Raw genomic sequence first — 23063 nt, forward strand, 5'->3', positions numbered from 1 at the left:
TGGTAGCTGACAAGGGCTGGCCAAAACAGACATCTGTTTGTGTATTCATCTGGTGGGTCACTAGTTCTGCCTCTGCCTCCTTAGGGGAAAACATTGGAGCATTTGTCTTTGTATGGTGTCCACAATATCACTTTTGCATTAGAGGGAGGTAACTGGGACCTGTGCTATGGTGGCCCCTCTTTAGGCATCATACACTAATATGAAGTTGATATGCAACAAGTCTAGATTATTTACAACCTGCTGCATGGTATGGACCTTACTTGTGTTACAAAGACGGAGCTTAAAGAGAACTTTGGCCTTTACTTTGCCACAGCATTACATTAGGGTTCTTAGTGATTCATGGCCTTGGAGAGACAGGATTGAGGGTGTGTGTCACTGTATGCAGTGTTTCTTGACTTGGACTGACACAGGTTGCATTTAATGAGAGAAACTCCTTTGATTATGAACTTATTGCAGGAGCAAAGTGCAGGTTTCTTCTTATCTACCATCCAGCAGGTTATGCATGGAAATTCCAGAAGAGTTCATGGATCTCCTTGTGGACTCATTTTTGGGTCATGAGTACATAATTGTGTTTCTTGACTTTAATATATAGATCAATGACAAGTCATTGACTTGCCAAATAAACAGTTGTGTCATGAAAAGCTTTGGATTTAGACAAGTTATTATTTCTGCACCTCATAGATTAGACCATACTTTGGATTTGATCTTTCTGTGCATGTTAAGACATCAAGTATGGGAGTGGACTCAATCTCTTGGCCTCACCACTTGTCTGTTTTGGCCTGGACTAAATTATAATTCCTATTATCTTGAAATGACAGGGAGTAGAGCAGCTAATCATATTACCACCAATTGTTTCTTCAACACTCTTTCAGATGTTCATCGTGTTTCACTGTTGCAGTCATGACTGTAGGGTTATCCCCTGCCGGCAGGCAGCCCTCGGTCGGCCAGAATCCCAAAGTCTGGGTCCGGCGTCGGCTGTTCAGCCATGCTCCCTGACGTCAGAGCGCCAGGAGTACAAAGCTGACAGCTGACGCCATCTTCTCCAGTCTTTCTTGCCGTGCAGTGATAGCAGTTCGCATTTGCCGGTCGGCAGACTCCTGACGAATTTTACTGATATACTTCGGTCCGAAGACTTTCTTCTCCACTCAAAGCTAAGTACCCCGTTGGGGAAACTTTTTTCTTGCTCCACTCCGATGTCAGAAAAAGTTAATAATTGTATTTCATGTGGGAAGCAAATACCTCATAAGGATTTTCATTCTTACTGTATTCCTTGCTTGGGCCCTGACCACGACGTAGCTAGTTGTCGGTTTTGTGCTAGATTCAATCAACGTACAATTAAGCGAAGGTACGATTTTGCTTTTCATTACTTCGGTAGGTGCTTTAACTACAAAATGTCGTCGGATATGGTCCTGGCTACCAGAGTTCATAAACGTCGCAAGGATAAAGACAGGCCTCCAAGGTCCAAATCTGATGATAACACACAAGCGGAGCCAGCTTCAGGTTCGGCCGTCATCAGTGAGGCGCTGTTGCAGCCCCTGTCGTCGCCATTTCAGAACCGATGGCCGAAACGGACTCTCATGAGGAGCCAACCAGGCCTTTAAATATTTCTGTTGCAGGACCTTTGGACAATGCTCCTTCGGATGGGTCCGGAGCCGCTGTGCAGGTACTGGCTTCCGAAGGGGTTTTCAGGCCTACACAGCTACTAATAAAGGCAAAGCCAAAGACAAAGGCAAAGACTCCTTCAAAATCAAAGACTTCTACACAGGCTTCTTCTGAACGGCTCCCAAGTCACAGAAGCAGTTACTCAAGATGGCGGAGGATTTGATTACTATGATTAGGGGTTCTCATCCCCCTCCAGACAAAAGGCCAAGGCAGGATATTTCTTATGATTCCTCTGATCAGGCTTCTGTTTCCTCAGATGTTCATCGTGCATACAGCTGCAGTCATAACAGATGGGTTCTCCTGCCGTCAGGCGGGTCCTCAGTCGGCCGAATTCCAAAGTCTAGGTCCGGCGTCGGTTGTCCTCGCTTCTTCCCTGACGTCAGTGCGACAGGGGTATAAAGGAACCAGCCAACGCCATTTTCTTCAGTCTTTCTTGCCGCGCGGTGCCCAAAGCAGAAGCAGTTCGCAAGTGCCGGTCGGCCAGCTCCTGAGATTACGAAAATTTGGAAACCGAAGTCTTCTGAAAAGCTAAGTACCCCGTTGGGGAAACTTTTCTTGCCTCAGACCGATGTCAGACAAAGTCAATAATTGTATTTCTTGTGGGAAGCAAATACCGCATAAGGATTTCCATTCCCTCTGTATACGTTGTTTAGGCCCAGACCACGACGTCTCGGTCTGTCGCTTTTGTGCTACATTCAACAAACGCACTATTAAGCATCGGGCGGAGTTCGCCCAACATTATTTTGGGAAAGCATTTAACTATACTATGTCGTCGGATACTCCGACTCCGGTTTAGTCTAAAAAATGCAAAGATAAGGACCGACACACGAGGTCCGTGGCCTCTACCGACACCACGCCAAAGCCGACTACACGTGGTCCGGTTCTCAGCGAGGCGCCTACACAGCCCCTGACTACCGACGACACTTCTTTGACAGTGTCTCCTGTGCCCGAGGTCGCAGGCTCCTCGGCCCACACCCCGACTACAAATACCGAGTCCACTCTTGGCATTGAAACTCAGAATGTGGACAGGTCCACCTCCACTCAAGGTGTCTTCAGACCTTCCTCTTCTTTCTCCATCAAGGCTTTCACTAAGTCTAAAGCAACCATGCACTCATAAGAGACCAGCTACACAGGGCCCATCTCCAGGCCCCATGCCTAAGAAACAGATGCTTAAAATGGCTGAGAATTTAATTACTCTTATCAGAGGTTCTCAGCCCCCACCGGACAAAAGGCCCAGAGTGGAGGAAGATTCCCCCTCCTCTGATCAGGGCTCCATTATTTCAGAGCACTCTGATGATCAGGAACATTCTTACTCCCCTTTTGAAGACTCTGATGCGGAGGAATCCATCCCTTCTGTATCCCCCCCAGAGGATTACTCATTTGGGGAAACTTTGCATACCTTAAGGGAACACTTCCATTGCGAAGGCCAAGATTATTCAGATTCCAAGAAAAGACTCAGGGAATTTCTCTTGCTACCTTGGCACAGGCCTCTGGCTATACCTCCTGTCTTGGACATCCTAGATGATGTTTACTCGGAGGCCTGCCTTAACCCGGACTCTCTACCTCCAGCTCCAGTTAAGCCTGACAGGTACTACAGGGTTCCTGACTCACACCAATTTCTATACAAAAGCCATGCTGCTGACCCAGAAACCATCTCACAGGGCCCCAAGGGAGTTAAGGCCTCCATTGCTAAAAATCCATTACCTTCCGAGAGAGACACCAGATCCTTAGAAAGGTGGGGAAAAAAGGTATATACCTCAGCTACCTTATCCATGAGGGCCTTAAACTGTCAGTTTCATATGCTAAAATACCAACAGTTTTTGTTATCACAATTGAAAAGTAAAATGTCACAACCTGAACAACCAGACTTGAAGGAGTTGCAGGATTTGATGCATAGTGCAGTACAAGTGGGTAAGCATACCTTACAATGTGGTTTTGATGCTCTAGAGGCCTCATGTAGAGCTGCTGTTACAGGATCAGTCATACGTAGGCATGCCTGGCTCAAGGAACAAGCCTTGCCTGATCATGTCAAAGCTAAATTACTAGACGCCCCTCTTCAAAAGGATGTACTATTTGGTGCTAATGCTGAGGAGGTATTAAGGAAAATGGAGGAAAAGGCTAAATCAATGCAAACTGTGAAAGAATTTCTACAGGTACAACCCCCACGTTTTAGTAGAAATTGGCCTTCCAAAAACTGGTCCTTTCCTGCCATGGACAGACCCCAAAGAGGCAGATACAGGCGCCCGAGGGGCAGAGGACAATTCCAAGGATCGTTTAGAAGCAGACAATGGCAAGCTGCTACACAAAGAGGTGGTGAGGATAACTCGCAATCTTTCAGAAAGCAAAGCATTGACTTTCCCCTTTGCATGCCAACCAAGTCTCAAATGGCAGCCCCCTTAGTAGGAAAGCTGGCATTATTTTCAAAAAATTAGCATATTGTCACAAAGGACAAATGGATCCTGGATATTATAAACAGAGGCTACAAATTCCATTTTCACACCCTTCCAAAAATGAGAGGCATGCCAAATCTGCCACACAATCAAAGGGCAGAGGCACAAAGGCAAATTACAGATCTCATAAACATGAAAGCTATTCAAGAGGTACCTACACACGAACAAGGTCAAGGTTTTTATTCCAGGCTATTTCTGGTGCTAAGAAAGGGAAAAGATTGGAGACCTATTTTGGACCTATCCATCCTAAACACATTTCTACTCGTACCAAAATTCAAGATGCTCACTCTACAGCAACTTCTTCCCATGCTGGGCAAGGGGTCTTGGCTGGTAACATTGGACCTCAAGGAGGCATACCTGCATGTCCCAATCAGACAAAATTGCAGAAGGTACCTCAGATTTCTTGCAGGTTCAACCCATTATCAATTCTCTGCATTGCCCTTTGGCTTATCTACTGCGCCCAGAGTATTCACGAAATGCCTGGCATCAGTAATTGCCTACTGCAGACTTCAAGGGATACAAATATACCCCTATTTGGACGACTGCCTGATCCAAGTGGACAGCAAGCACATTCTTCTGAAACATCTGGCTTATGTAATAATGTTGTTGAACTCTCTGGGATACACAGTCAACAAAAAGAAATCAAGGCTAATACCCTCTCGGAAGATAATTTTCCTGGGTGCCAATTTGGACACAAACACCCAGATGGCCTACCTCATGCCAGAGAAGCAGGGGCAACTAATTCAATACTTCAGAACACTAGCAAATTACACCAGGCTGACTGCAAGGAAAATCCTGCAGGCTCTGGGATTCATGGCATCTTGCATCTTACTAATCCCATGTGCAAAGCTGCATATGAGGAAACTGCAATGGTACCTGGAAAACATATGGTCTCAACACAGCCACAGTTTGGAAAGAATAATACCACTAATTCCATGTCTGCAAAAGGAATTTCTGTGGTGGGCTCACACATGTCAAACAAACACAGGTCTTCCATTCAGCAAGCCTCAAGCAAATCAAGTCATCACAACAGACGCCTCGGACTACGCCTGGGGGGGCGCACATGACAGATCGGTGCATTCAGGGCAAATGGTCCCAAAAAGAAAAGCACCTTCACATCAATCAAAAAGAAATGCTAGCAGTAATAAATGCTATTATAGCTTTCAAGGACCTTCTACAACCAGGTCAACTATTGATAAGAACGGACAACACCACAGTTATGTGGTACATAAACAAACAGGGAGGAACACATTCTTACCCCCTATGCAGACTGGCCATGTCACTTTGGAACATAGCCATGGACTTACAAATGGAACTACAAGCACAGTACTTGCCAGGCAAGGAAAACACGCTGGCAGACAACCTAAGCAGGAATATGACAGATCCACACGAATGGAAATTGCATCCAAAAGTTTTTACAGAAATAATCCAAGAATGGGGAAGGCCAGACATAGATATCTTTGCCTCCCACAAAAATCATCAATTGAGAAAATTATGCTCAAGGATTTTCCATCCAAAGGCCTGGAGAGTGGACGCTCTCTCTTTCAGTTGGACATCAATGACAGTTTATGCCTTCCCACCTCTTCCTCTGCTGCCCAAAGTTCTATTGAAAACCAGAGCAGACAGACCAAAGATGATTCTCATTGCTCCGGACTGGCCAAGGCAACACTGGTACCCACTCCTGAGGAGCCTGACGCATTCCCCACCATGGACCCTGCCTCTAATGCCTCTTCTTCTGACTCAGCACAGCTTCAAAACTCTTCACAGCCAGCTAAAAACACTCAGTCTAGCCGCATGGAAGATTCCTTAGCATTACAACAGACCCTACTCTCCAAGGAGGTGCAGGATGTCATTTTGGAGCCCAGAAGGCCATCAACTAGAAAAGCTTACTCTGCAAAATGGAAACGTTTTTGTGTCTGGAATGAGAAAAAGGGCCAGGATCCTGGAAAACTGAATTTACCTCAAATACTACAATATTTGGCTGAACTGCTAAGCAGTGGACTTTCATTCTCCTCCATCAAAATCCATGCCTCAGCCATTTCTGCAGAGTACAACACTGATCCACCTTTATTCTCCCACCCTCTCTTAAGACAGTTCCTCAGAGGTGCTAAGAATTTAAGATCTCCAAGGAAACAACCAATACCTGCTTGGGATCTTAATTTCATTCTGGAAAAACTGATCTTGCCTCCCTTTGAGCCAGCTGCCTCATCAGATTTGCAATATTTGTCCTGGAAAACAGCTTTCCTTCTGGCTATCACCTCAGCTCGTAAAGTTTCAGAACTACAAGCTCTCATGGCTGTCCAGCCTTTTATCATCTTCCATCAGGACAGAGTTTCCTTACGAACCAACCCGTCCTTTATGCCTAAAGTGGTATCCAGGGTAGCTTTAAATCAGGCCATACATTTACCTACTTTTTATCCTAATCTTCAAAACAAAGGGGAGAGATTACTACATTCCTTGGGCATCCACAGATAACTGCGTTATTATTTGGACAGAACAAAGCCTTTCAGAAAATCAGAACAGCTCTTTGTGTCCTATGCGGTAGGAGCTCAAGGAAAGCCAATTTCCAAACAGACAATCTCAAAATGGATAGCCCACTGCATACGCTTTTGCTATTCCTTTCATGGCAAAACTGTACCCTAAAGGCATTAGAACTCATTCCACCAGGGCCACAGCCACTTCTGCAGCCTTCCTCAGAGGAGTTCCTACCAAGGATATTTTGGAAGCAGCCACTTGGAGTTCTGTGCATACCTTCTCCAAGCACTACAGCCTACCATTATACTCCAAATCTAGAGCAGGCTTTGCCACTGCAGTCTTGCAGGGCATTTTGGCTCCTCCTAGTTCCACCTAGTGCCTACCACCCCTTTCTTAGCTTTGGGATTCTACCCATCTGTTATGACTGCAGCTGTATGCACGATGAACATAGTACAGTTTTGTACCTACCATAAATGTAGATGTTCGAGTGCTAATACAGCTGCAGTCCAGGTTTCCCTCCCTCCTTCCCTCTTGGGACAGGCCTATAGGCTAACACATCCTCATACAACCTGATTGGGGTATTCATTTATGATGTATTTGCTTGCAACTACTGTATTTTGATTATATTGCACTGCATTATTACACAAATTTATGTATTGCCTTCCTTCTGGGGGCACCTGACATCTGGGGCAAGAAAAACTGAAGAAAATGGCGTTGGCTGGTTCCTTTATACCCCTGTCGCACTGACGTCAGGGAAGAACAACCGACGCCGGACCTAGACTTTGGAATTCGGCCGACCGAGGACCCGCCTGACGGCAGGAGAACCCATCTGTTATGACTGCAGCTGTATTAGCACTCAAACATCTACATTTATGGTAGGTACAAAACTGTACTTTTCTTCTTCTGATCAGGAATATTCTTTCCCTCCTTATGAGGATTCTGATGCTGAAGAATCCATTCCTTCAGCTTCTCCCCCTGAGGATTTCTCTTTTGGGGAAACTTTGCATGAAATGAGGGAGAATTTCCACTGGGAAGGACAGGAGTATTCGGAATCCAAGAAAAGGCTGAGGGAATTTCTTCTTCTTCCCCAACATAGACCCCTGGCTATCCCTCCTGTTTTGGATATTGTGGATGATGCCTTTTCGGAGGCTATCTTAACCCCTGACACTTTTCCTCCTGCTCCTGTGAAACCTGATAGATATTACAGGGTTCCTGATTCCCATCAGTTTTTATACAAGAACCCTTCTGCTGACCCTGAAACCATTTCCCAGGGTCCTAAGGGAGCTAAGGCCGCTTCTGCCAAAAATCCTACTCCTACTGAAAAGGATTCTCGATCCTTAGAAAGATGGGGCAAAAAAGTGTACACTTCTGCTACTTTGTCCATTAGGGCTTTAAACTGTCAGTTTCATATGTTTAAATACCAGCAATTTCTATTGTCTGTCTTAAAACAAAAGCTTACTTCCATTTCTGCCTGTGCAGAGGATAAGGAATTACATGATTTATTGCATGCCACTGAACAGGTTGGGAAGCATGGTTTACACTGTGGATTTGACGCCTTGGAGGCTTCTTGTAGGGCTGCGGCCTCTGGCACAGTCATTAGGAGGCATGCATGGCTAAAGGAACAAAATTTACCTGAACAGGTAAAGGCAAAATTATTGGATGCTCCTGTTCAGCCTAATGTTTTGTTTGGATCAAAAGCTGAAGAGGTGATTAAAAAGATGGAGGATAAGGCGAAATCAATGCAAACAGTTAAAGATTTCTTACAAGTACAGCCTCCTAGATTTAGCAGGAATTGGCCTTCGAAAAATTGGTCCTTTCCCACTTCAGACAGGCCTCAGAGGGGTAGATATAGACGTTCCAGAGGGAGGCCTTAATCACAAGCTGCTTATAGACCAAGACAGTGGATTGCTTCCACCCCTAGGGGAGGAGAGGACAAGTCACAATCTCAAAGGAAACAAACTCAATGACTCCCTCTGTGGGGCTACAGGAATTTGCTCTTCTAAACACCGCAACCCAGATGGCATTTCTGACATCCGAAAAACAATTACAGCTGGCTTCAACTTTCAAAACCTTGGCAACTTTAACTCGGCTATCTGCAAGGAAATTCCTGCAGGCTTTGGGTTACATGGCCTCCTGCATCCTTCTCGTACCATATGCAAGACTACACATGAGGAAAATACAGTGGTACCTAAAAGTGTATGGTCTCAGCATTGCCACAGTTTAGACATACTGATCTCCGTCCTTCCTTGCCTTCAAAAGGAATTTCTTTGGTGGTCCAGGGCATGTGCTCTAAACAAAGGGAAACCCTTCCGTCTGCCTCCTGCCACTCAGATTCTAACCACGGACGCCTCGGATTATGCTTGGGGAGCCCATTTTCAGGGCAACTGTCTGCAGGGCCTTTGGACAAAGAATCAGAAGCACCTGCATATCAATTTGAAGGAAATGTTAGCCATTCAGAAAGCTCTATTGGCCTTCAGGAATCTTTTACAACTTGGGCAACTACTAATACGGACAGACAACACCACAGTTATGTGGTACATAAACAAGCAAGGGGGATCTCATTCCTACCCCCTTTGCAGACTAGCCATGGATCTATGGAACACAGCTCTAGCTTGCAATCTGGATCTTCAAGCTCAGTTTCAACCAGGGAAAAAAAACTTCCTGGCAGACAGTCTGAGCAGAAACCTTTCGGATCCACATGAGTGGATGCTGGACACCAAAATATTCAGGATGATAACAGCAGTCTGGGGATGTCCTCACATAGACCTCTTTGCATGCCATCTCAATCATCAACTACAGAATTTTTGCACCAGGACTTTCCACAGAGAAGCTTGGAAAGTGGATGCTCTGTCATTTAGTTGGAGGAACCTCTCGGGATATGCCTTTCCACCTCTTCCTCTTCTTCCACGGCTCTTATTGAAGATAAAACAGGACAAGCCCAAGATGATGATCTTGCTGGCTCCAAATTGGCCTCGGCAGTTTTGGTATCCTACTCTAAAAAACCTATGTCTGGAGCCCCCTTGGGTTTTACCTCAGTCTCCGAACCTTCTGTCCCAGCATCAGGGTCAGATTCTACACTCTCATGTCAGAACTCTCAGCCTGGCGGCCTGGTTAGTCCAGGGCCTTTGATTTCTTCTTTCCTACCCAAGCAGGTTATGGATGTCATTTTAGAAGCCAGACGTCCTAGCACTAGAAAATCTTATGCAGGAAAATGGAAAAGATTTTGTTCCTGGATGCAGGCTCAGGATTCTGATCGTCTTCTTCCTAACATTACCTTAATTTTACTTTTACTTGACAGATCTCTTACTTAAGGGTCTGTCTTTCTCTTCCATTAAGATACATGCCTCTGCTATTTTGCTCATTATAATACAGACCCTCCCATCTTTTCCCAACAGCTCATGAGACAGTTTCTCAGAGGAGCTAAGAACTTAAGACCTCCTAGATCTCCTCCCATTCCTGCTTGGGATCTCAACTATGTTCTGGAAAAACTAACCTTGCCTCCGTTTGAGCCTGCTGCCTCTTCTGACATCAAGTTTTTACCTTGGAAAACAGCAATCTTATTAGGCCTAACCTCTGCCAGGAGAGTTTCAGAGTTGCAAGCTCTTATGGCTGTGGAACCTTATATTATGTTTCATCAAGACAGGGTATCTTTGAGGACTAATCCTACCTTCATGCCTAAGGTGGTTTCCAAAGTGGCTTTAAATCAAACTATCCACTTGCCAACCTTTTTCCCCACTCCTCAAAATAAAGGGGAAAGGATCCTACATTCCTTGGATGTACACAGACAACTACGTTTTTACCTGGACAGAACCAAGGACATCAGAAAATCAGAACAATTGTTTGTTTCTTATGCTTCAAGTTCCCAAGGTAAAGCCATTCCTAAACAGACCATTTCTAAATGGATTGCTCATGGAATCAGATTTTGTTATTCACACCATGGAAAGCAAATCCCAGGGAGTATACGGACTCATTCCACCAGAGCTGCTGCCACATGTTCTTCATTCCACATTGCTGCAGTCCTAACTATTGGGTAGTCCGCTGTCCAGTCGGCCCGAATACCAAAGTATATGGCTGACGTCGGTCAAGGCGCATTAGACTGGGTACTAATGCGCATGACCGACGCCATATCCTCAGTCTTTTTTGCCGCATGGTCCGATGCAGAAGCAGTTTTGCGAGTGCAGGTTGGCGTTCTGAAAGTTTCTGAAGTCAGAGTTTCAGACCGAATCAAAGTTGGCTAAGTACCCGTTGGGAATATTTTGGTTTTTCTTGCCTCAGTATTTAACCGGATGTCAGAAAAGTGAATAACTGTATTTCTTGTGGGAAACAGATACCTCATAGGGATTACCATACTTTGTGTATACCTTGTTTAGGGCCTGAGCACGACGTTGTTGGATGCCGTTCTTGTGCTAGATTTAACAAACGCACTATTAAGAGAAGGTTAGACTGTGCCAGGTTAGTTTTTGGGTAGCGTTGTAATTATAGAATGCCGCCGGATGCTCCGGCGCCAAAAGCGCAAGGATAAAGCAGCAAAGCCTAGAGTGGAAGAACCGACAGTCCTGGACGTCGGTTCATTAGAAGGCTCAGTGGAGCCGGAGGTTCTGCCAGGAGTTTCTTTGGAGTCTCAGGGAGACACTTTACTGTTACAGGATGTGTCCTCTCAGGAAGTAGGCCAGGCTGAAGGGGCTTCTCAGGTGGCTGTTCTTCCCTCTTCCTAAGGTGGTTAGAGCCTCCCGTTCTGTTTCCAAGGCTTCTTTGAGAGGCAGGCCAAGTTTAGCTTCAGTGGGGGTTTCTCCTAGTGTTTCAGGGTCTTTGCCTAAGAAACATATGCTTAAAATGGCAGAGGATTTGATTACTATGATTAGAGGTTCTATGCCCCCTCCTGATAAGAGGCCTAGGGTGGAACCTGACTTTGAGAGTTTTGAGCAATGTTCGGAGGCTTCTGAGTCTTCGGCTGAAGACTTGCAGGAGTATCCTCCTTATTCTGATTCTGATGTGGATGATTCTACTCCTTCAGCTTCTCCTCCTGAGGATTTTTCATTTTCAGAGACTCTGCATTCCATGAGGGATTATTTCAAATGGGAAGGTCAAGATTTCTCTGATTCCAGGAAGAGGCTTAGGGAATTCTTGTTTTTACCCCAGCATAGGCCTTTAGCTATACCTCCTGTTCTGAATGTGGTGGAAGATGTTTTTGCAGAGGCTTCCCTGAATCCTGATTCTTTGCCTCCTGCCCCAGTTAAACCGGATAGGTACTATAGGGTGCCTGAAGCTCATAAGTATCTTTTTAAGAGTCCTAGGGCAGACCCAGAAACTGTCTCTCAGGGGCCTAAAGGTGTGAAGGCTTCTGTTGTTAAAAATCCTGTTCCTCCTGATAAAGAGGCAAGGGCTTTGGATAGATGGGGAAAGAAAGTGTATACTTCTTCCACTTTAGCCATGAGGGCTTGAATTGTCAGTTTCACATGTTAAAATATCAGAATTATCTCCTTTCACAATTGAAGTCTAAGGTGGATGCTCTGGCAGAAGGTATTGAGTGTAAAGAGTTGCAGGATTTAGTTCATGTGTCTGAACAGGTGGGTAAGCATTCCTTGCAGTGTGGTTTTGATGCTGTGCAGGCCTCCTCGAGGGTGGCTGCCACTGGTTCTGTTCTTCGAGGCACGCCTGGTTGAGGGATCAGAATTTAGCTGAGCATGTTAAGACAAGGATTTTGGATGCTCCTTTACAGTCTGATGTGTTGTTTGGTTCGCCTGTGGAAGCAGTTTTAAAGAAAATGGAGGACAAGGCTAAGTCTATGCAAACTGTTAAGGATTTTTGCAGGTGCAGCCTCCAAGTTTAGTAGAAATTGGCCTTCTAAGGGATGGACATATCCTGCTTATGATTCCCAGTCTAGGGGTAGGTCTAGACGTGGTAGGGGCAGAGCTCAAGGTTCTTTTAGGCCTAGAACAGGAGTTCACCTGCTCAGACTTCTGGTGAGGGCAGGGGTCAGTCCTTTCGTAAACAGACCCAATGACCTACCTTTTCAGCTGCCAGTACATTCTCGCCTGGCAGCACCTTTGGGAGGAAGGCTGGCTCTTTTCAAAGAAAATTGGGATTTAATTACCCAAGACAGATGGGTTTTGGATATCATTCACCACGGTTACAGGTTTTATTTCCATACCTTGCCTCCTTTCAAAGGCATGCCAGACATTCCTCCTCTACAAAGAAAGGAGGCTCACAAGCAAATTTCTCTGTTGCTCCAAATAGGGGCCATTCAGCCAGTTCCTGTGCCAGAAAGGGGCCTAGGATTTTATTCTCGCCTGTTCCTAGTACCAAGAAGGGGAACACGTGGAGACCAATTTTGGATTTATCTATCCTCAACACTTATCTGGACATTCCCAAGTTCAAAATGTTGACGTTACAACAGCTTTTACCTCTGCTGGGCAAAGATCACTGGATGGTAACTTTAGATCTCAAGGAAGCTTACCTTCATGTGCCTATCAGACTAAGTTGCAGGAAGTATTTGCGTCGAGCTGGAGATTCTCATTATCAGTTCTCTGCATTGCCCTTTGGCTTATCTACTGCGCCCAGAGTATTCACAAAGGTTCTGGCTCCAGTGATAGCTTACTTCAGGCTAAAAGGAATCCAAATCTATCCTTACTTGGACGACTGCCTGATTCTGGCTCAAGAAAAGGAAGACCTTTTACAGAATTTGGAGTATGTGATAGCAGTGCTAAGATGCCTAGGGTATTCTGTGAACGAAATAAAGTCCAGTCTAGTACCCTCTCAAGACATGTGCTTTCTGGGTGTGAGACTGAATACAGCAGCCCAGATGGCCTTTTTAACCCCGGACAAACAAAAGAATCTTTCCAGTTACTTCCATCATCTATCTCTTCAGTCCGGGCTGACTGCAAGGACAGTCCTTCAAGCCTTAGGGTTCATGGCATCTTGTATTCTGGTGCTTCCCAATGCCAAACTGCATATGAGGAAGCTGCAATGGTATCTCAAAAATGTATGGACACAGCACTGCCAGGATTTGGACACTGTCATTCAAATAATACCTTGCATTCAAAAGGAATTTTGTGGTGGGCTCAGGAATGTCACCTAAACAAGGGACTCTCTGTGACCCGCCAGAGGCGAGTCAGATTCTAACGACAGATGCCTCAGACATTGCTTGGGGAGCTCATCTAAATGGAAAGTGGATACAAGACAAGTGGCCTGCCAGACTACAGCATCTACATATCAACATGAAAGAGATGTTAGCAGTCCAGTTTGCATTAATGGCTTTCAAGGAGTTACTTCTTCCAGGGCAGGTGTTGATTCTAACAGACAACACAACTGTCATGTGGTACATCAACAAACAAGGGGGAACACATTCTTACCCGTTGTGCAGGCAAGCAATGATTTTATGGGAGACTGCACTCAGCTTGCAACTAACTCTTCAGGCAAGGTTTCTGCCGGAGCACAGAACTCCTTAGCAGATGTGTTAAGCAGACAAATCATGGATCCCCACAGTGGAAACTGGATCTTCATGTATTTCAAAATTGACAGTGTCATGGGGAACTCCAGACATAGATCTGTTCGCTTCTCCACTAAACCACCAGCTGCCAAAGTTTTGCACAAAGAGGTTTCATCACACAGCTTGGAAAGTGGATGCTCTTTCTTTCAGTTGGAAAAATCTTCATGTGTATGCCTTTCCACCTCTGCCTCTTCTCCCAAAGGTGCTCCTAAAGGTCAGACAAGACAAGCCAAGGATGATTTTAATAGCTCCAGATTGGCCTCGGCAACACTGGTACCCATTACTGAGGAGTCTGGTAAGGAAGCCTCCATGGCCTTTACCTTTGATTCCACACCTGTTGTCTCAGAGGGACGGTCACCTGCTCAATGTCAAGCTTCACTCTCTTCATCTAACAGCCTGGCATATTCTGTTTTGAAACACAGCAGGTCTCAACTTCCTCAACAAGTTTTAAATGTGATTATGGAAGCCAGAAGACCTAGTACAAGGAAAGTGTAAAAATGGAAGAGATTTTTATTTTGGAGTGCAGCAAACAATTTGGAGATTTCTGAGCCTAATTTGAGTGTGGCTCTTCAATATCTTACTGAGTTATTGGACAAAGGTTTGTCTTTCTCTTCCATTAAGATTCATGCTGCAGCAATTTCAGCACACTATGATTGTGACCCACCATTGTTTTCGCATCCTTTGTTCAAGCAATTTCTTAAAGGCAAAGAATATAAGACCCCCAGAGAGCTCCTACTCCTGCTTGGGATCTCAATTTTGTGTTGGAGAAACTTACTCTACAACCTTTTGAGCCTCGGCTACTGCTGAATTGAAATACTTGTCATGGAAGACTGCTTTTTTGTTGGCCATTACTTCTGCAAGAAGGGTTTCTGAGTTGCAGGCCCTTATGGCGGTAGAGCCTTTTTTGATTTTTCATAAGGATAGGGTATCATTACGTACTAATCCTTCTTTTATGCCTAAGGTGGTTTCTAGTGTGGCTTTAAACCAAACTATTCATTTGCCTACTTTTTATGCAGATCCCCAAAATAAAGGGGAAAAGATTTTGCACACTTTAGATGTGCACAGGCAATTGCGTTATTATTTAAGCAGGACTAAGGATTTTAGGCAGTCCCAGCAGTTGTTTGTTTCTTTTGCTTTGAGATCTCAAGGCAAGCCTGTGTCAAAACAAACTATTTCTAAGTGGATTGGGTTTTGCATTGCATTTTGTTATTCCCATCATGGCAAGGAGATTCCAGCTGGGATTAGGCCTCATTCCACTAGGGCTACTGCCACTTCAACAGCATTTCTAAGAGGGGTGGCAACTAAGGATATTTTGGAGGCAGCTACTTGGAGTTCAGTGCATACTTTCTCTAAGCATTATCACCTTCCTCTCTACTCTAAATCTAGGGCTGGTTTTGCCACAGCTATTTTGCAAGGCATGTTGTCAGCTCCTGCTTCCTTATGATTTGCCAGCCTCCCTTACCTCTGCTTTGGGATTCTACCCAATAGTTAGGACTGCAGCAATGTGGAATGAAGAACATAGTACAGTTTTGTACCTACCATAAATGTAGATGTTCGAGGATCCACATTGCTGCAGTCCCTCCTTCCCTCTGTGTTTAGGGGTGGTTGTGTAGGTGAGGTTATACTCTGGTAATTTTGTATATATTGTACATATTTTTGGTGCAGGTATGTTTGGAGTTTTTGGTTTAGGCCTTGTCTTTTTAGGGTCTTCTGACATCTGGGGCAAGAAAAGACTGAGGATATGACGTCGGTCATGCGCATTAGTACCCTGTACTTTGGTATTCGGGCCGACTGGACAGCGGACTACCCAATAGTCAGGACTGCAGCAATGTGGATCCTCGAACATCTACATTTATGGTAGGTACAAAACTGTACTTTCTGCGGCCTTCCTCAGGGGAGTTCCTACCAAAGACATTTTGGAAGCTGCAACTTGGAGTTCAGTGCATACTTTTTCTAAGCACTACAATCTACCTCTCTACTCTAAGTCTAAGGCAGGCTTTGCCTCTGCAGTCTTGCAGGGCCTTTTAGCCGCCCCTTCTTCTTTATGACCACCTCCCTTTCTTTCAGCTTTGGGATTCTACCCTACAGTCATGACTGCAACAGTGAAACACGATGAACATAGTACAGTTGTGTACACCTACCATAAATGTAGATGTTCAAGTGTCTTCACTGTTGCAGTCTGGGTTTCCCTCCCTCCTGTCCCCTCTTACTTTTACTTTTCACCATTCTTCTGAGGTGTATTTGCAAAGGTTTTGGGACCTTTTTCATTTTGGGACTCCTGACATCTGGGGCAAGAAAAACTGGAGAAGATGGCGTCGGCTGTCAGCTTTGTACTCCTGGCGCTCTGACGTCAGGGAGCATGGCTGAACAGCCGACGCCGGACGCAGACTTTGGGATTCTGGCTGACCGAGGGCTGCCTGCCGGCAGGGGAGAACCCTACAGTCATGACTGCAACAGTGAAGACACTCGAACATCTACATTTATGGTAGGTGTACACAACTGTACTTTCCTTTCAGAGTGTTGTAATATGTCATGTCAATGACTATAATAATTCATTGACAGCAACACTTTACTTAGTACGAAGTCATGCTCGCTTGATATTTACTAGAAGGTGTGAGTCTTGGTATGATCATGATTTTCACCTCTTGTGACAAGAAGGGCACAGTTTGGAATGTCACTGAAGTAGGACTGGCTTGTGGGGTGGCAGACTTTTTTTTGAACAATTTATGCACTGCCATACTTCATACTATGGAATAGCCCACTGCTCGAGTCTACTGCCAGATGTACCAACCTCTCCATTCACCCCAAACTGTCTTCAATCTTGGCTGTGGCTGGCACAGAACCTTAAGGCATCCTGAGGAGTCATGCCATTAGCTTCAGACAGGTTTTTTCTCTTTAGCGTAACCCATTTTCCTGTATGCACTCCCCTGTAGTGTCCGAGGGAAGGGTGAGCAATGGTGATATGTTGCTTGTTGTCCTGCATCCTAAATGACTTAACCAGTGTCAGTTACATTATCCTCTCTTTGGGCAGTGCTCCTGTCTGAGTCACTGACCTCAGATGAACATTTTGAGAAGCACCCGGGCAAGTGACCTCCCCCTAGGATAGGAACTCTAAGCCCTCCTGAGCCAGTGTCTCAACACCTGAGCTACCGGTTGAACCTGGGTTGCCTGGAGCTTAGTTAGGGATTTATCACTGTACGCCATGGTGCTGGCAGGGAGCAAGAGACTTGAAATGGATGAGTTTTAGATTAAGTATCAACCAGAAATCACTTATACAAAGGCAGTGACCCTGTCCAGAGAGAGCTTTAAGGCAGCTAATTGACTGGATGCACTTTTCCAAGTAGTGGAGAAGTTGTGCAGCCCATCCTGTCTTACAACTCTAAGAGCTTTAACTGTCTGACAATGTGAGTCTGGTGCACAGTTTTCACAAAACAATATTTCTGATGTCTGATCCATTTTTCTGCCAGGTGACCCCATGAAAGTTATGATAGTTCCAGTCCATCCAGCTCACGATGCTGGTTGATAGTCCCAGTTATAATGAACTCATGGTTATCCTTTCAAGTCTGTGGTCAACAACAGTTAGTTGACTGTTGTCTGTCATGAGTGGTTCTGACCAGTCTTGATGTTTGCAGTCCAGTAAGTCAGATCAAGGTTTCTTCATTAATGCTGGGGTTTTCCATTGACCTTGATGGTGACCTATGTTATTCTGGTCTTCTGAAAAAAAACTTCACTGGACCATAATATCTTTGATAACTATCAAAAAGTCTGTAACTTTGCCTTTCTGGGAAAACCACTGAGAAGGCATAACTCAAGACCTCTTTAATAGTCATTGAAGTCATGGATCCTTTTTCAAGATTTCACATTCAGCATGGTAGAGAGATTACTGTGGTATGAGCTTTCACTGCTTTCATATTGGCTCGAGACCAGCAAAACTATTATGTTCTGGTACTTCTGGATCTCTGTAGAGCATTTAATATCCTAGACCATAGCTTTTTGATTGAGCATTTATGTACTTACTGTGGTATCTCCTTTACCGTGCTAGAGTGGTTCTTGTCAGATTCGTATCAAATAACTGAATGGACAAATTGTTGAATGTCATATAGTCAAACCCATTTCATCAACAGTCTGTTGAAACCATTCTGACTGAGATGGCTTTACAGTAGGAATCAGTAAATTTTCCCTTTTCCACACTGTAGTGAGATCTGAGATTTGGTATATATAACTACCAGTGGGTGTCAGGGGGTTCAGGGGGCTTGCCCTCCTGCAAAAGCAGTTTTTGTGGTGTATGCAGGTGTTGTCTTTATTTTGAGTTTGTTTTGACGGACTGAATTGTCGATGATACTGGTTCAACCATATGACGTTCAACAGTTTGTCCTTTCGATTATTTGATAGCTATCCATTCTGGTCCTACCTCTCAGGCAATACTTAGAAGCTTTCTTCCATAATTAATGGTTCTTCTTCACACTCTCTTGAGTTTGGAATACCACAGGTCTCTGTCTTAGGCTAGTTGTTGTTCATGCAATGCATACTTCCTTTGGGAAATCTTATTAAAAGAAAGGGTTAGCATTTCATAGTTACATTGACTACACCCAGTTTTCCTCCTCCTTTCCAGAAAATGATCTGACAGTCTGAATATGTGTCTCAGGCTGGTATGAGCCTGGGATTGAGCAGCATTTTACCTTCTCCAAGGATGATGCTACAATGCAAACAAAAGGTGATTGACTTTAATAATTGGCTTAGTTTCTGGTGTCATTCTAAGGGGGTGCAATATTTGTCAGCATGGAAGGAGATGGTCAACAGACCACGCTGCTTTGCCAGGGATGGTCTGCACCTCTCCCCTCTAGGCTTTTTAATATTAACTAAAGCATTGCCTTCCCCCATAGTGCCTTTTTTAGGCAATGCCAAACTGAATGTACTGCTGACATAGCAAATCAAAACCAAGAAAATCTAAAGGTGTTACTGCTCAATGCCAGGAGCCTAAACAAAAAACTCCACTCCCTGAAAGCTCTCTTTACCCTAGAGCAGCGTTCCCCAACCACCGGGCAGCAGACCTGTAGCGGTCCGTGGAGCACTTGGAACCGGGCCGTCAGGTAAGTTAAGTGAATGCCTGTATATGTGTCTGTGAGTGAATGTGTGCATGAAAGCAAAAGAGTCTGTGTGTGTGTGTGAGAGATCGGGAGAGTGAGAGTGATGTGGGAATGAATGCAGGAAGGAATGAATAAGTGGCTGTGTGTGTGTGAGATCGGAAGAGTAGCGATGTGTGAATGAATGTAGGTATGAATGAGGAAGTACCTGTGTGTCTGTGTGAATGAATGCAGGTATGCATGAGAAAGTGGCTGTGTGTGTATGTGTGAGATTGGGAGAGTGAGAGAAATGTGTGAGTGAATGCAGGTATGATTGAAGAAGCGACTGTGTGTGTGTATATTTGAGATTGGAAGAGTGAGAGAGATGTGTGAATGAATGAAGAAGTGGCTGTGTATGTGTGAGATCGGAAGAGTGAGAGCGATGTGTGAATGAATGTGTGAATGAATGAAGAAGTGTCTGTGTGTGTGTGTGAGATCGTAATAGTGAGAGCGATGTGTGAATGAATGCAGGTATGAATGAGGAAGTGACTGTGTGTGTGTACGTGTGAGATTGGGAGAGTGAGAGCGATGTGTGTGAGTGAATGCATGCATGAATGCAAAAGACACAGTTTGAGTGAGAATGAGAGTGACAGTGTGAGAGTGTGTGTGTGTGTGTGTGTGTGTGTGTGTGTGTGTGTGTGTGTGTGTGTGTGTGTGTGTGTGTGTGTGAGATCGTAATAGTGAGAGCGATGTGTGAATGAATGCAGGTATGAATGAGGAAGTGACTGTATGTGTGTATGTGTGAGATCGGGAGAGTGAGAGCGATGTGTGAATGAATGAATGCAGGTATAAATGAGGATGTGACTGAGTGTGTGTTTGACCGGGAGAGAGTAAGAGTGATATGTGAGTGAATGAAGGTATGAATGAGGAAGTGACTGTGTGTGAGAGATCGGAAAAGAGTGAGAGCGATGTGTGTGAGTAAATGCATGCATGAATGCAAAACAGACAGTTTGAGTGAGAATGAGAGTGACAGTGTGTGTGTGTGTGTGTGTGTGTGTGTGTGTGTGGTATGGACAAAAGGTACACAAACCTCATTGCTGCTGCTGCAGCGATCATACTCACTCTTCACTCTCTTCCCCCCCCTCTCTCTCTGTCACTCACTCACTCACTCACTCACACACACACACACACACACACACACACACACACACACACACACACACACACACACACACACACAGACCACACTCAACCTCTTACTTAGATCAAGAAAACTGGACAAAGCCAAAAATAATGGGGGGACAAAGGGCCAGAATAGGGACCCTTTAAGTGCTGCTCTTACAAAGTTGAAAGTTGATAGAAATATAGGTTTTGCATTCGCATTAATTTTCTGAAGGGTATGCAGTATGAAACTCAACTGTCTGTCATTATTTTCTGACTTCAGCCTCAATGATCTGCCAGTGATTTGCCAGAAAACAACAATTTTATGAGAAAAAGACCAAAATATGAGGCAAAAATCTGGACATTCTGTGAAAATCTGTACTGTTGAGAGGTATGCTGGACAGATCCAAATAATAGAGACAGCTATTAAATATTGCTCTTATAAACAAAATCAGTAAGGTTGCATTAGGCTTACTTACCTCTCAACCATAGTAGATCAGTGTGATGCTGTTAAGCAGATTGTACACTTTTTTTTTTTTTTTTTGTAATTATTGCCAATTGTCTTTTTATTGTACTTTGGAGCTTTTCTTCTCGGGTCTGGCCTCCTCATTAAACAAATGTCAAATAAACAAACAAATAAATAAATACTTTATTATGCATGCTGCGAGATGGCCAGTCCATGGAAAATTGTCTTACATTGATACCGGTCCTTGGTGCAAAAAAGATTGGAGACCACTGCCCTAGAGAATGCTGATGTCTGTGCAGTCTCTGAGACATAGTTTAAAGCTGCGGACAGCACACCAACAGTGCAGGGTTATAATGCCTTCCACACATTTAGACCAGCTACTTCACAGTCAGGGACTAAAGGTGGAGGTGTCTCTATTTACATCAAAAATAAATATACTTCAAGGCTGGTCAAACAGGAAAGTGCACTTGAGCTGCTCCATGTTCAAATCACCATAGGTAAAATCCAGTACCACTTCCTTGCAAGCTGTAGGTCCCCCTGTATGACCCAGAAAACCCATACTATGTATTTAAACTTATTAGAACACTAACCATCCAACCCAATACCATATTCATGGGTGACTTTAATTACCCCACTATTAACTGGGAATCCTATAGAACATCAAGTGTACATGCACAGAGATTCCTGGATTTTGTAAACACAAACTCCCTGGACCAGATAGTCAATACACCAACCAGGGGTGCAGCCATACTGGATCTGGTCCTCACTAATATGGGAGAGTGCTGCACACCCCCTACTGGAATGTCTTCCTATTAAGGTCTGACTGCAAAATGGTCTCATTTGAAGTAAAAATATAACCTGGACCCTGAGCTAAACCGGGAATATTCAGGAACTATTCTAAGGCTAACCTCCTGCTATTAAGTGAGAACCTGGCAAAATTTCAATCTCCTATAAACCCTGAGAATACTTCTGCCTATGCAGAACTGTTCATAGAAACCCTGTACAAGCATCTTAATAGCTGCATAGAGGCAGCTCTACCCACCAGGAAGAAGCACAGAACTAACTCAAAAAACAAGCCACCCTGGTGGAATCACAAAATCATTTGGATCTATAACAGGAGGAAGAAAATCATGGCAAAAAGTAGGAGGTGTGCAGCATCCAGCAGGATAAAAGCACACTGATTAAACTAAACAAACAACTCAGAGGACAAATAAAGTCTACCAAAGGCAAATTTGAGATAAGTTTGGGCTCACAGGCCAAGGACAACCACAAAGCATTCTTTAGCTATGTCCGCAACCTCAAAGGCAATACACAATTGTGTGCAGAGCTCATTGTAAATAGGGCCACCTATACTGAGCCAGAAGATATAGCAAACCTCCTCCTGGCTGATAAATTCTGCTCCAACATTACTACTTTCTCCCCCTCAACCTTCCATCAGGAAATATCATCAAATATAACTCCCCCTACTATCACTAGGGAACAAGTCCTTAATCCTCTCTCTAAGACTAAGAACACTGGGTCAGTGGACCCAAACGATATCCCAGGATCCCTTCTAAATAGCATGAAACATGACCTATCTGGGCCTCTGGAATTACTATTTAACTGTAGCCTCCAAACAGGCTTTGTGCCTCATGAATAGAGAAAGGTAGCAGCCATCCATCTTCACAAAGGAGGGCCAACTACAGACCCATAAGTCTCACTAGTCTTATATGTAAAGCCATGGAAAGAATTATCATGGAGATGATCAATAGAGATATAGTAAACCTCCAGGCACTGGACCCAACCCAGTTTCATTTTGTCAAGGGCAGATCATGCCTACTCAACCTGGTGGACTTCTTTGAGAAGGTCACCAAAGCAATGGATGAAGGGAAAATCATTTACACTGCCTACTTTGACCTAGCCAAGGCATTTGACACAATACCCCTCTCAGGCATCATTGACAAACTCAAGAGGTTAGGTACAAACCCATATGTCACCCGATGGATAGCCGACTGGCTCCCAGACAGGACCCAGGAAGATAGAATTGGGGAGTCCACCTCTGCAAAGAAGCCAGTCACAAATGGAGTCCTTCCAGATCAGTCCTTGGGCTGCTGTTTTTTGGCATTTACTTCTCAGATGTTAAGGCCAATGTCAGTGGTCTCTGGCTGACTAAATTTGTAGATTGTTGCAAATTAGGAGCTGTCATTGAATCTCACACTGACACAAATGTTCTCCAGGAGGGGCTGACACAGACAAACAACTGGTGTCAGAGTCATGAACTAAAACTAAATGCAAAATAGTGTCCTTTGGGAAGTCAT

At 44.5% G+C, this 23063-nt stretch overlaps 1 protein-coding gene across 4 annotated transcripts in view; it reads left to right on the top strand.

The window, feature by feature from the left end:
• Positions 1 to 23063, top strand: part of HEMK1 (HemK methyltransferase family member 1) — a 1059949-nt gene that overhangs the window by 693169 nt on the left and 343717 nt on the right. The window lies entirely within an intron of this gene.

Source organism: Protopterus annectens, chromosome 7.part0 (genome assembly GCF_019279795.1).
Source record: "Protopterus annectens isolate FY-2018-M chromosome 7.part0, PAN1.0, whole genome shotgun sequence".
NCBI classification, from domain to species: domain Eukaryota; kingdom Metazoa; phylum Chordata; order Ceratodontiformes; family Protopteridae; genus Protopterus; species Protopterus annectens.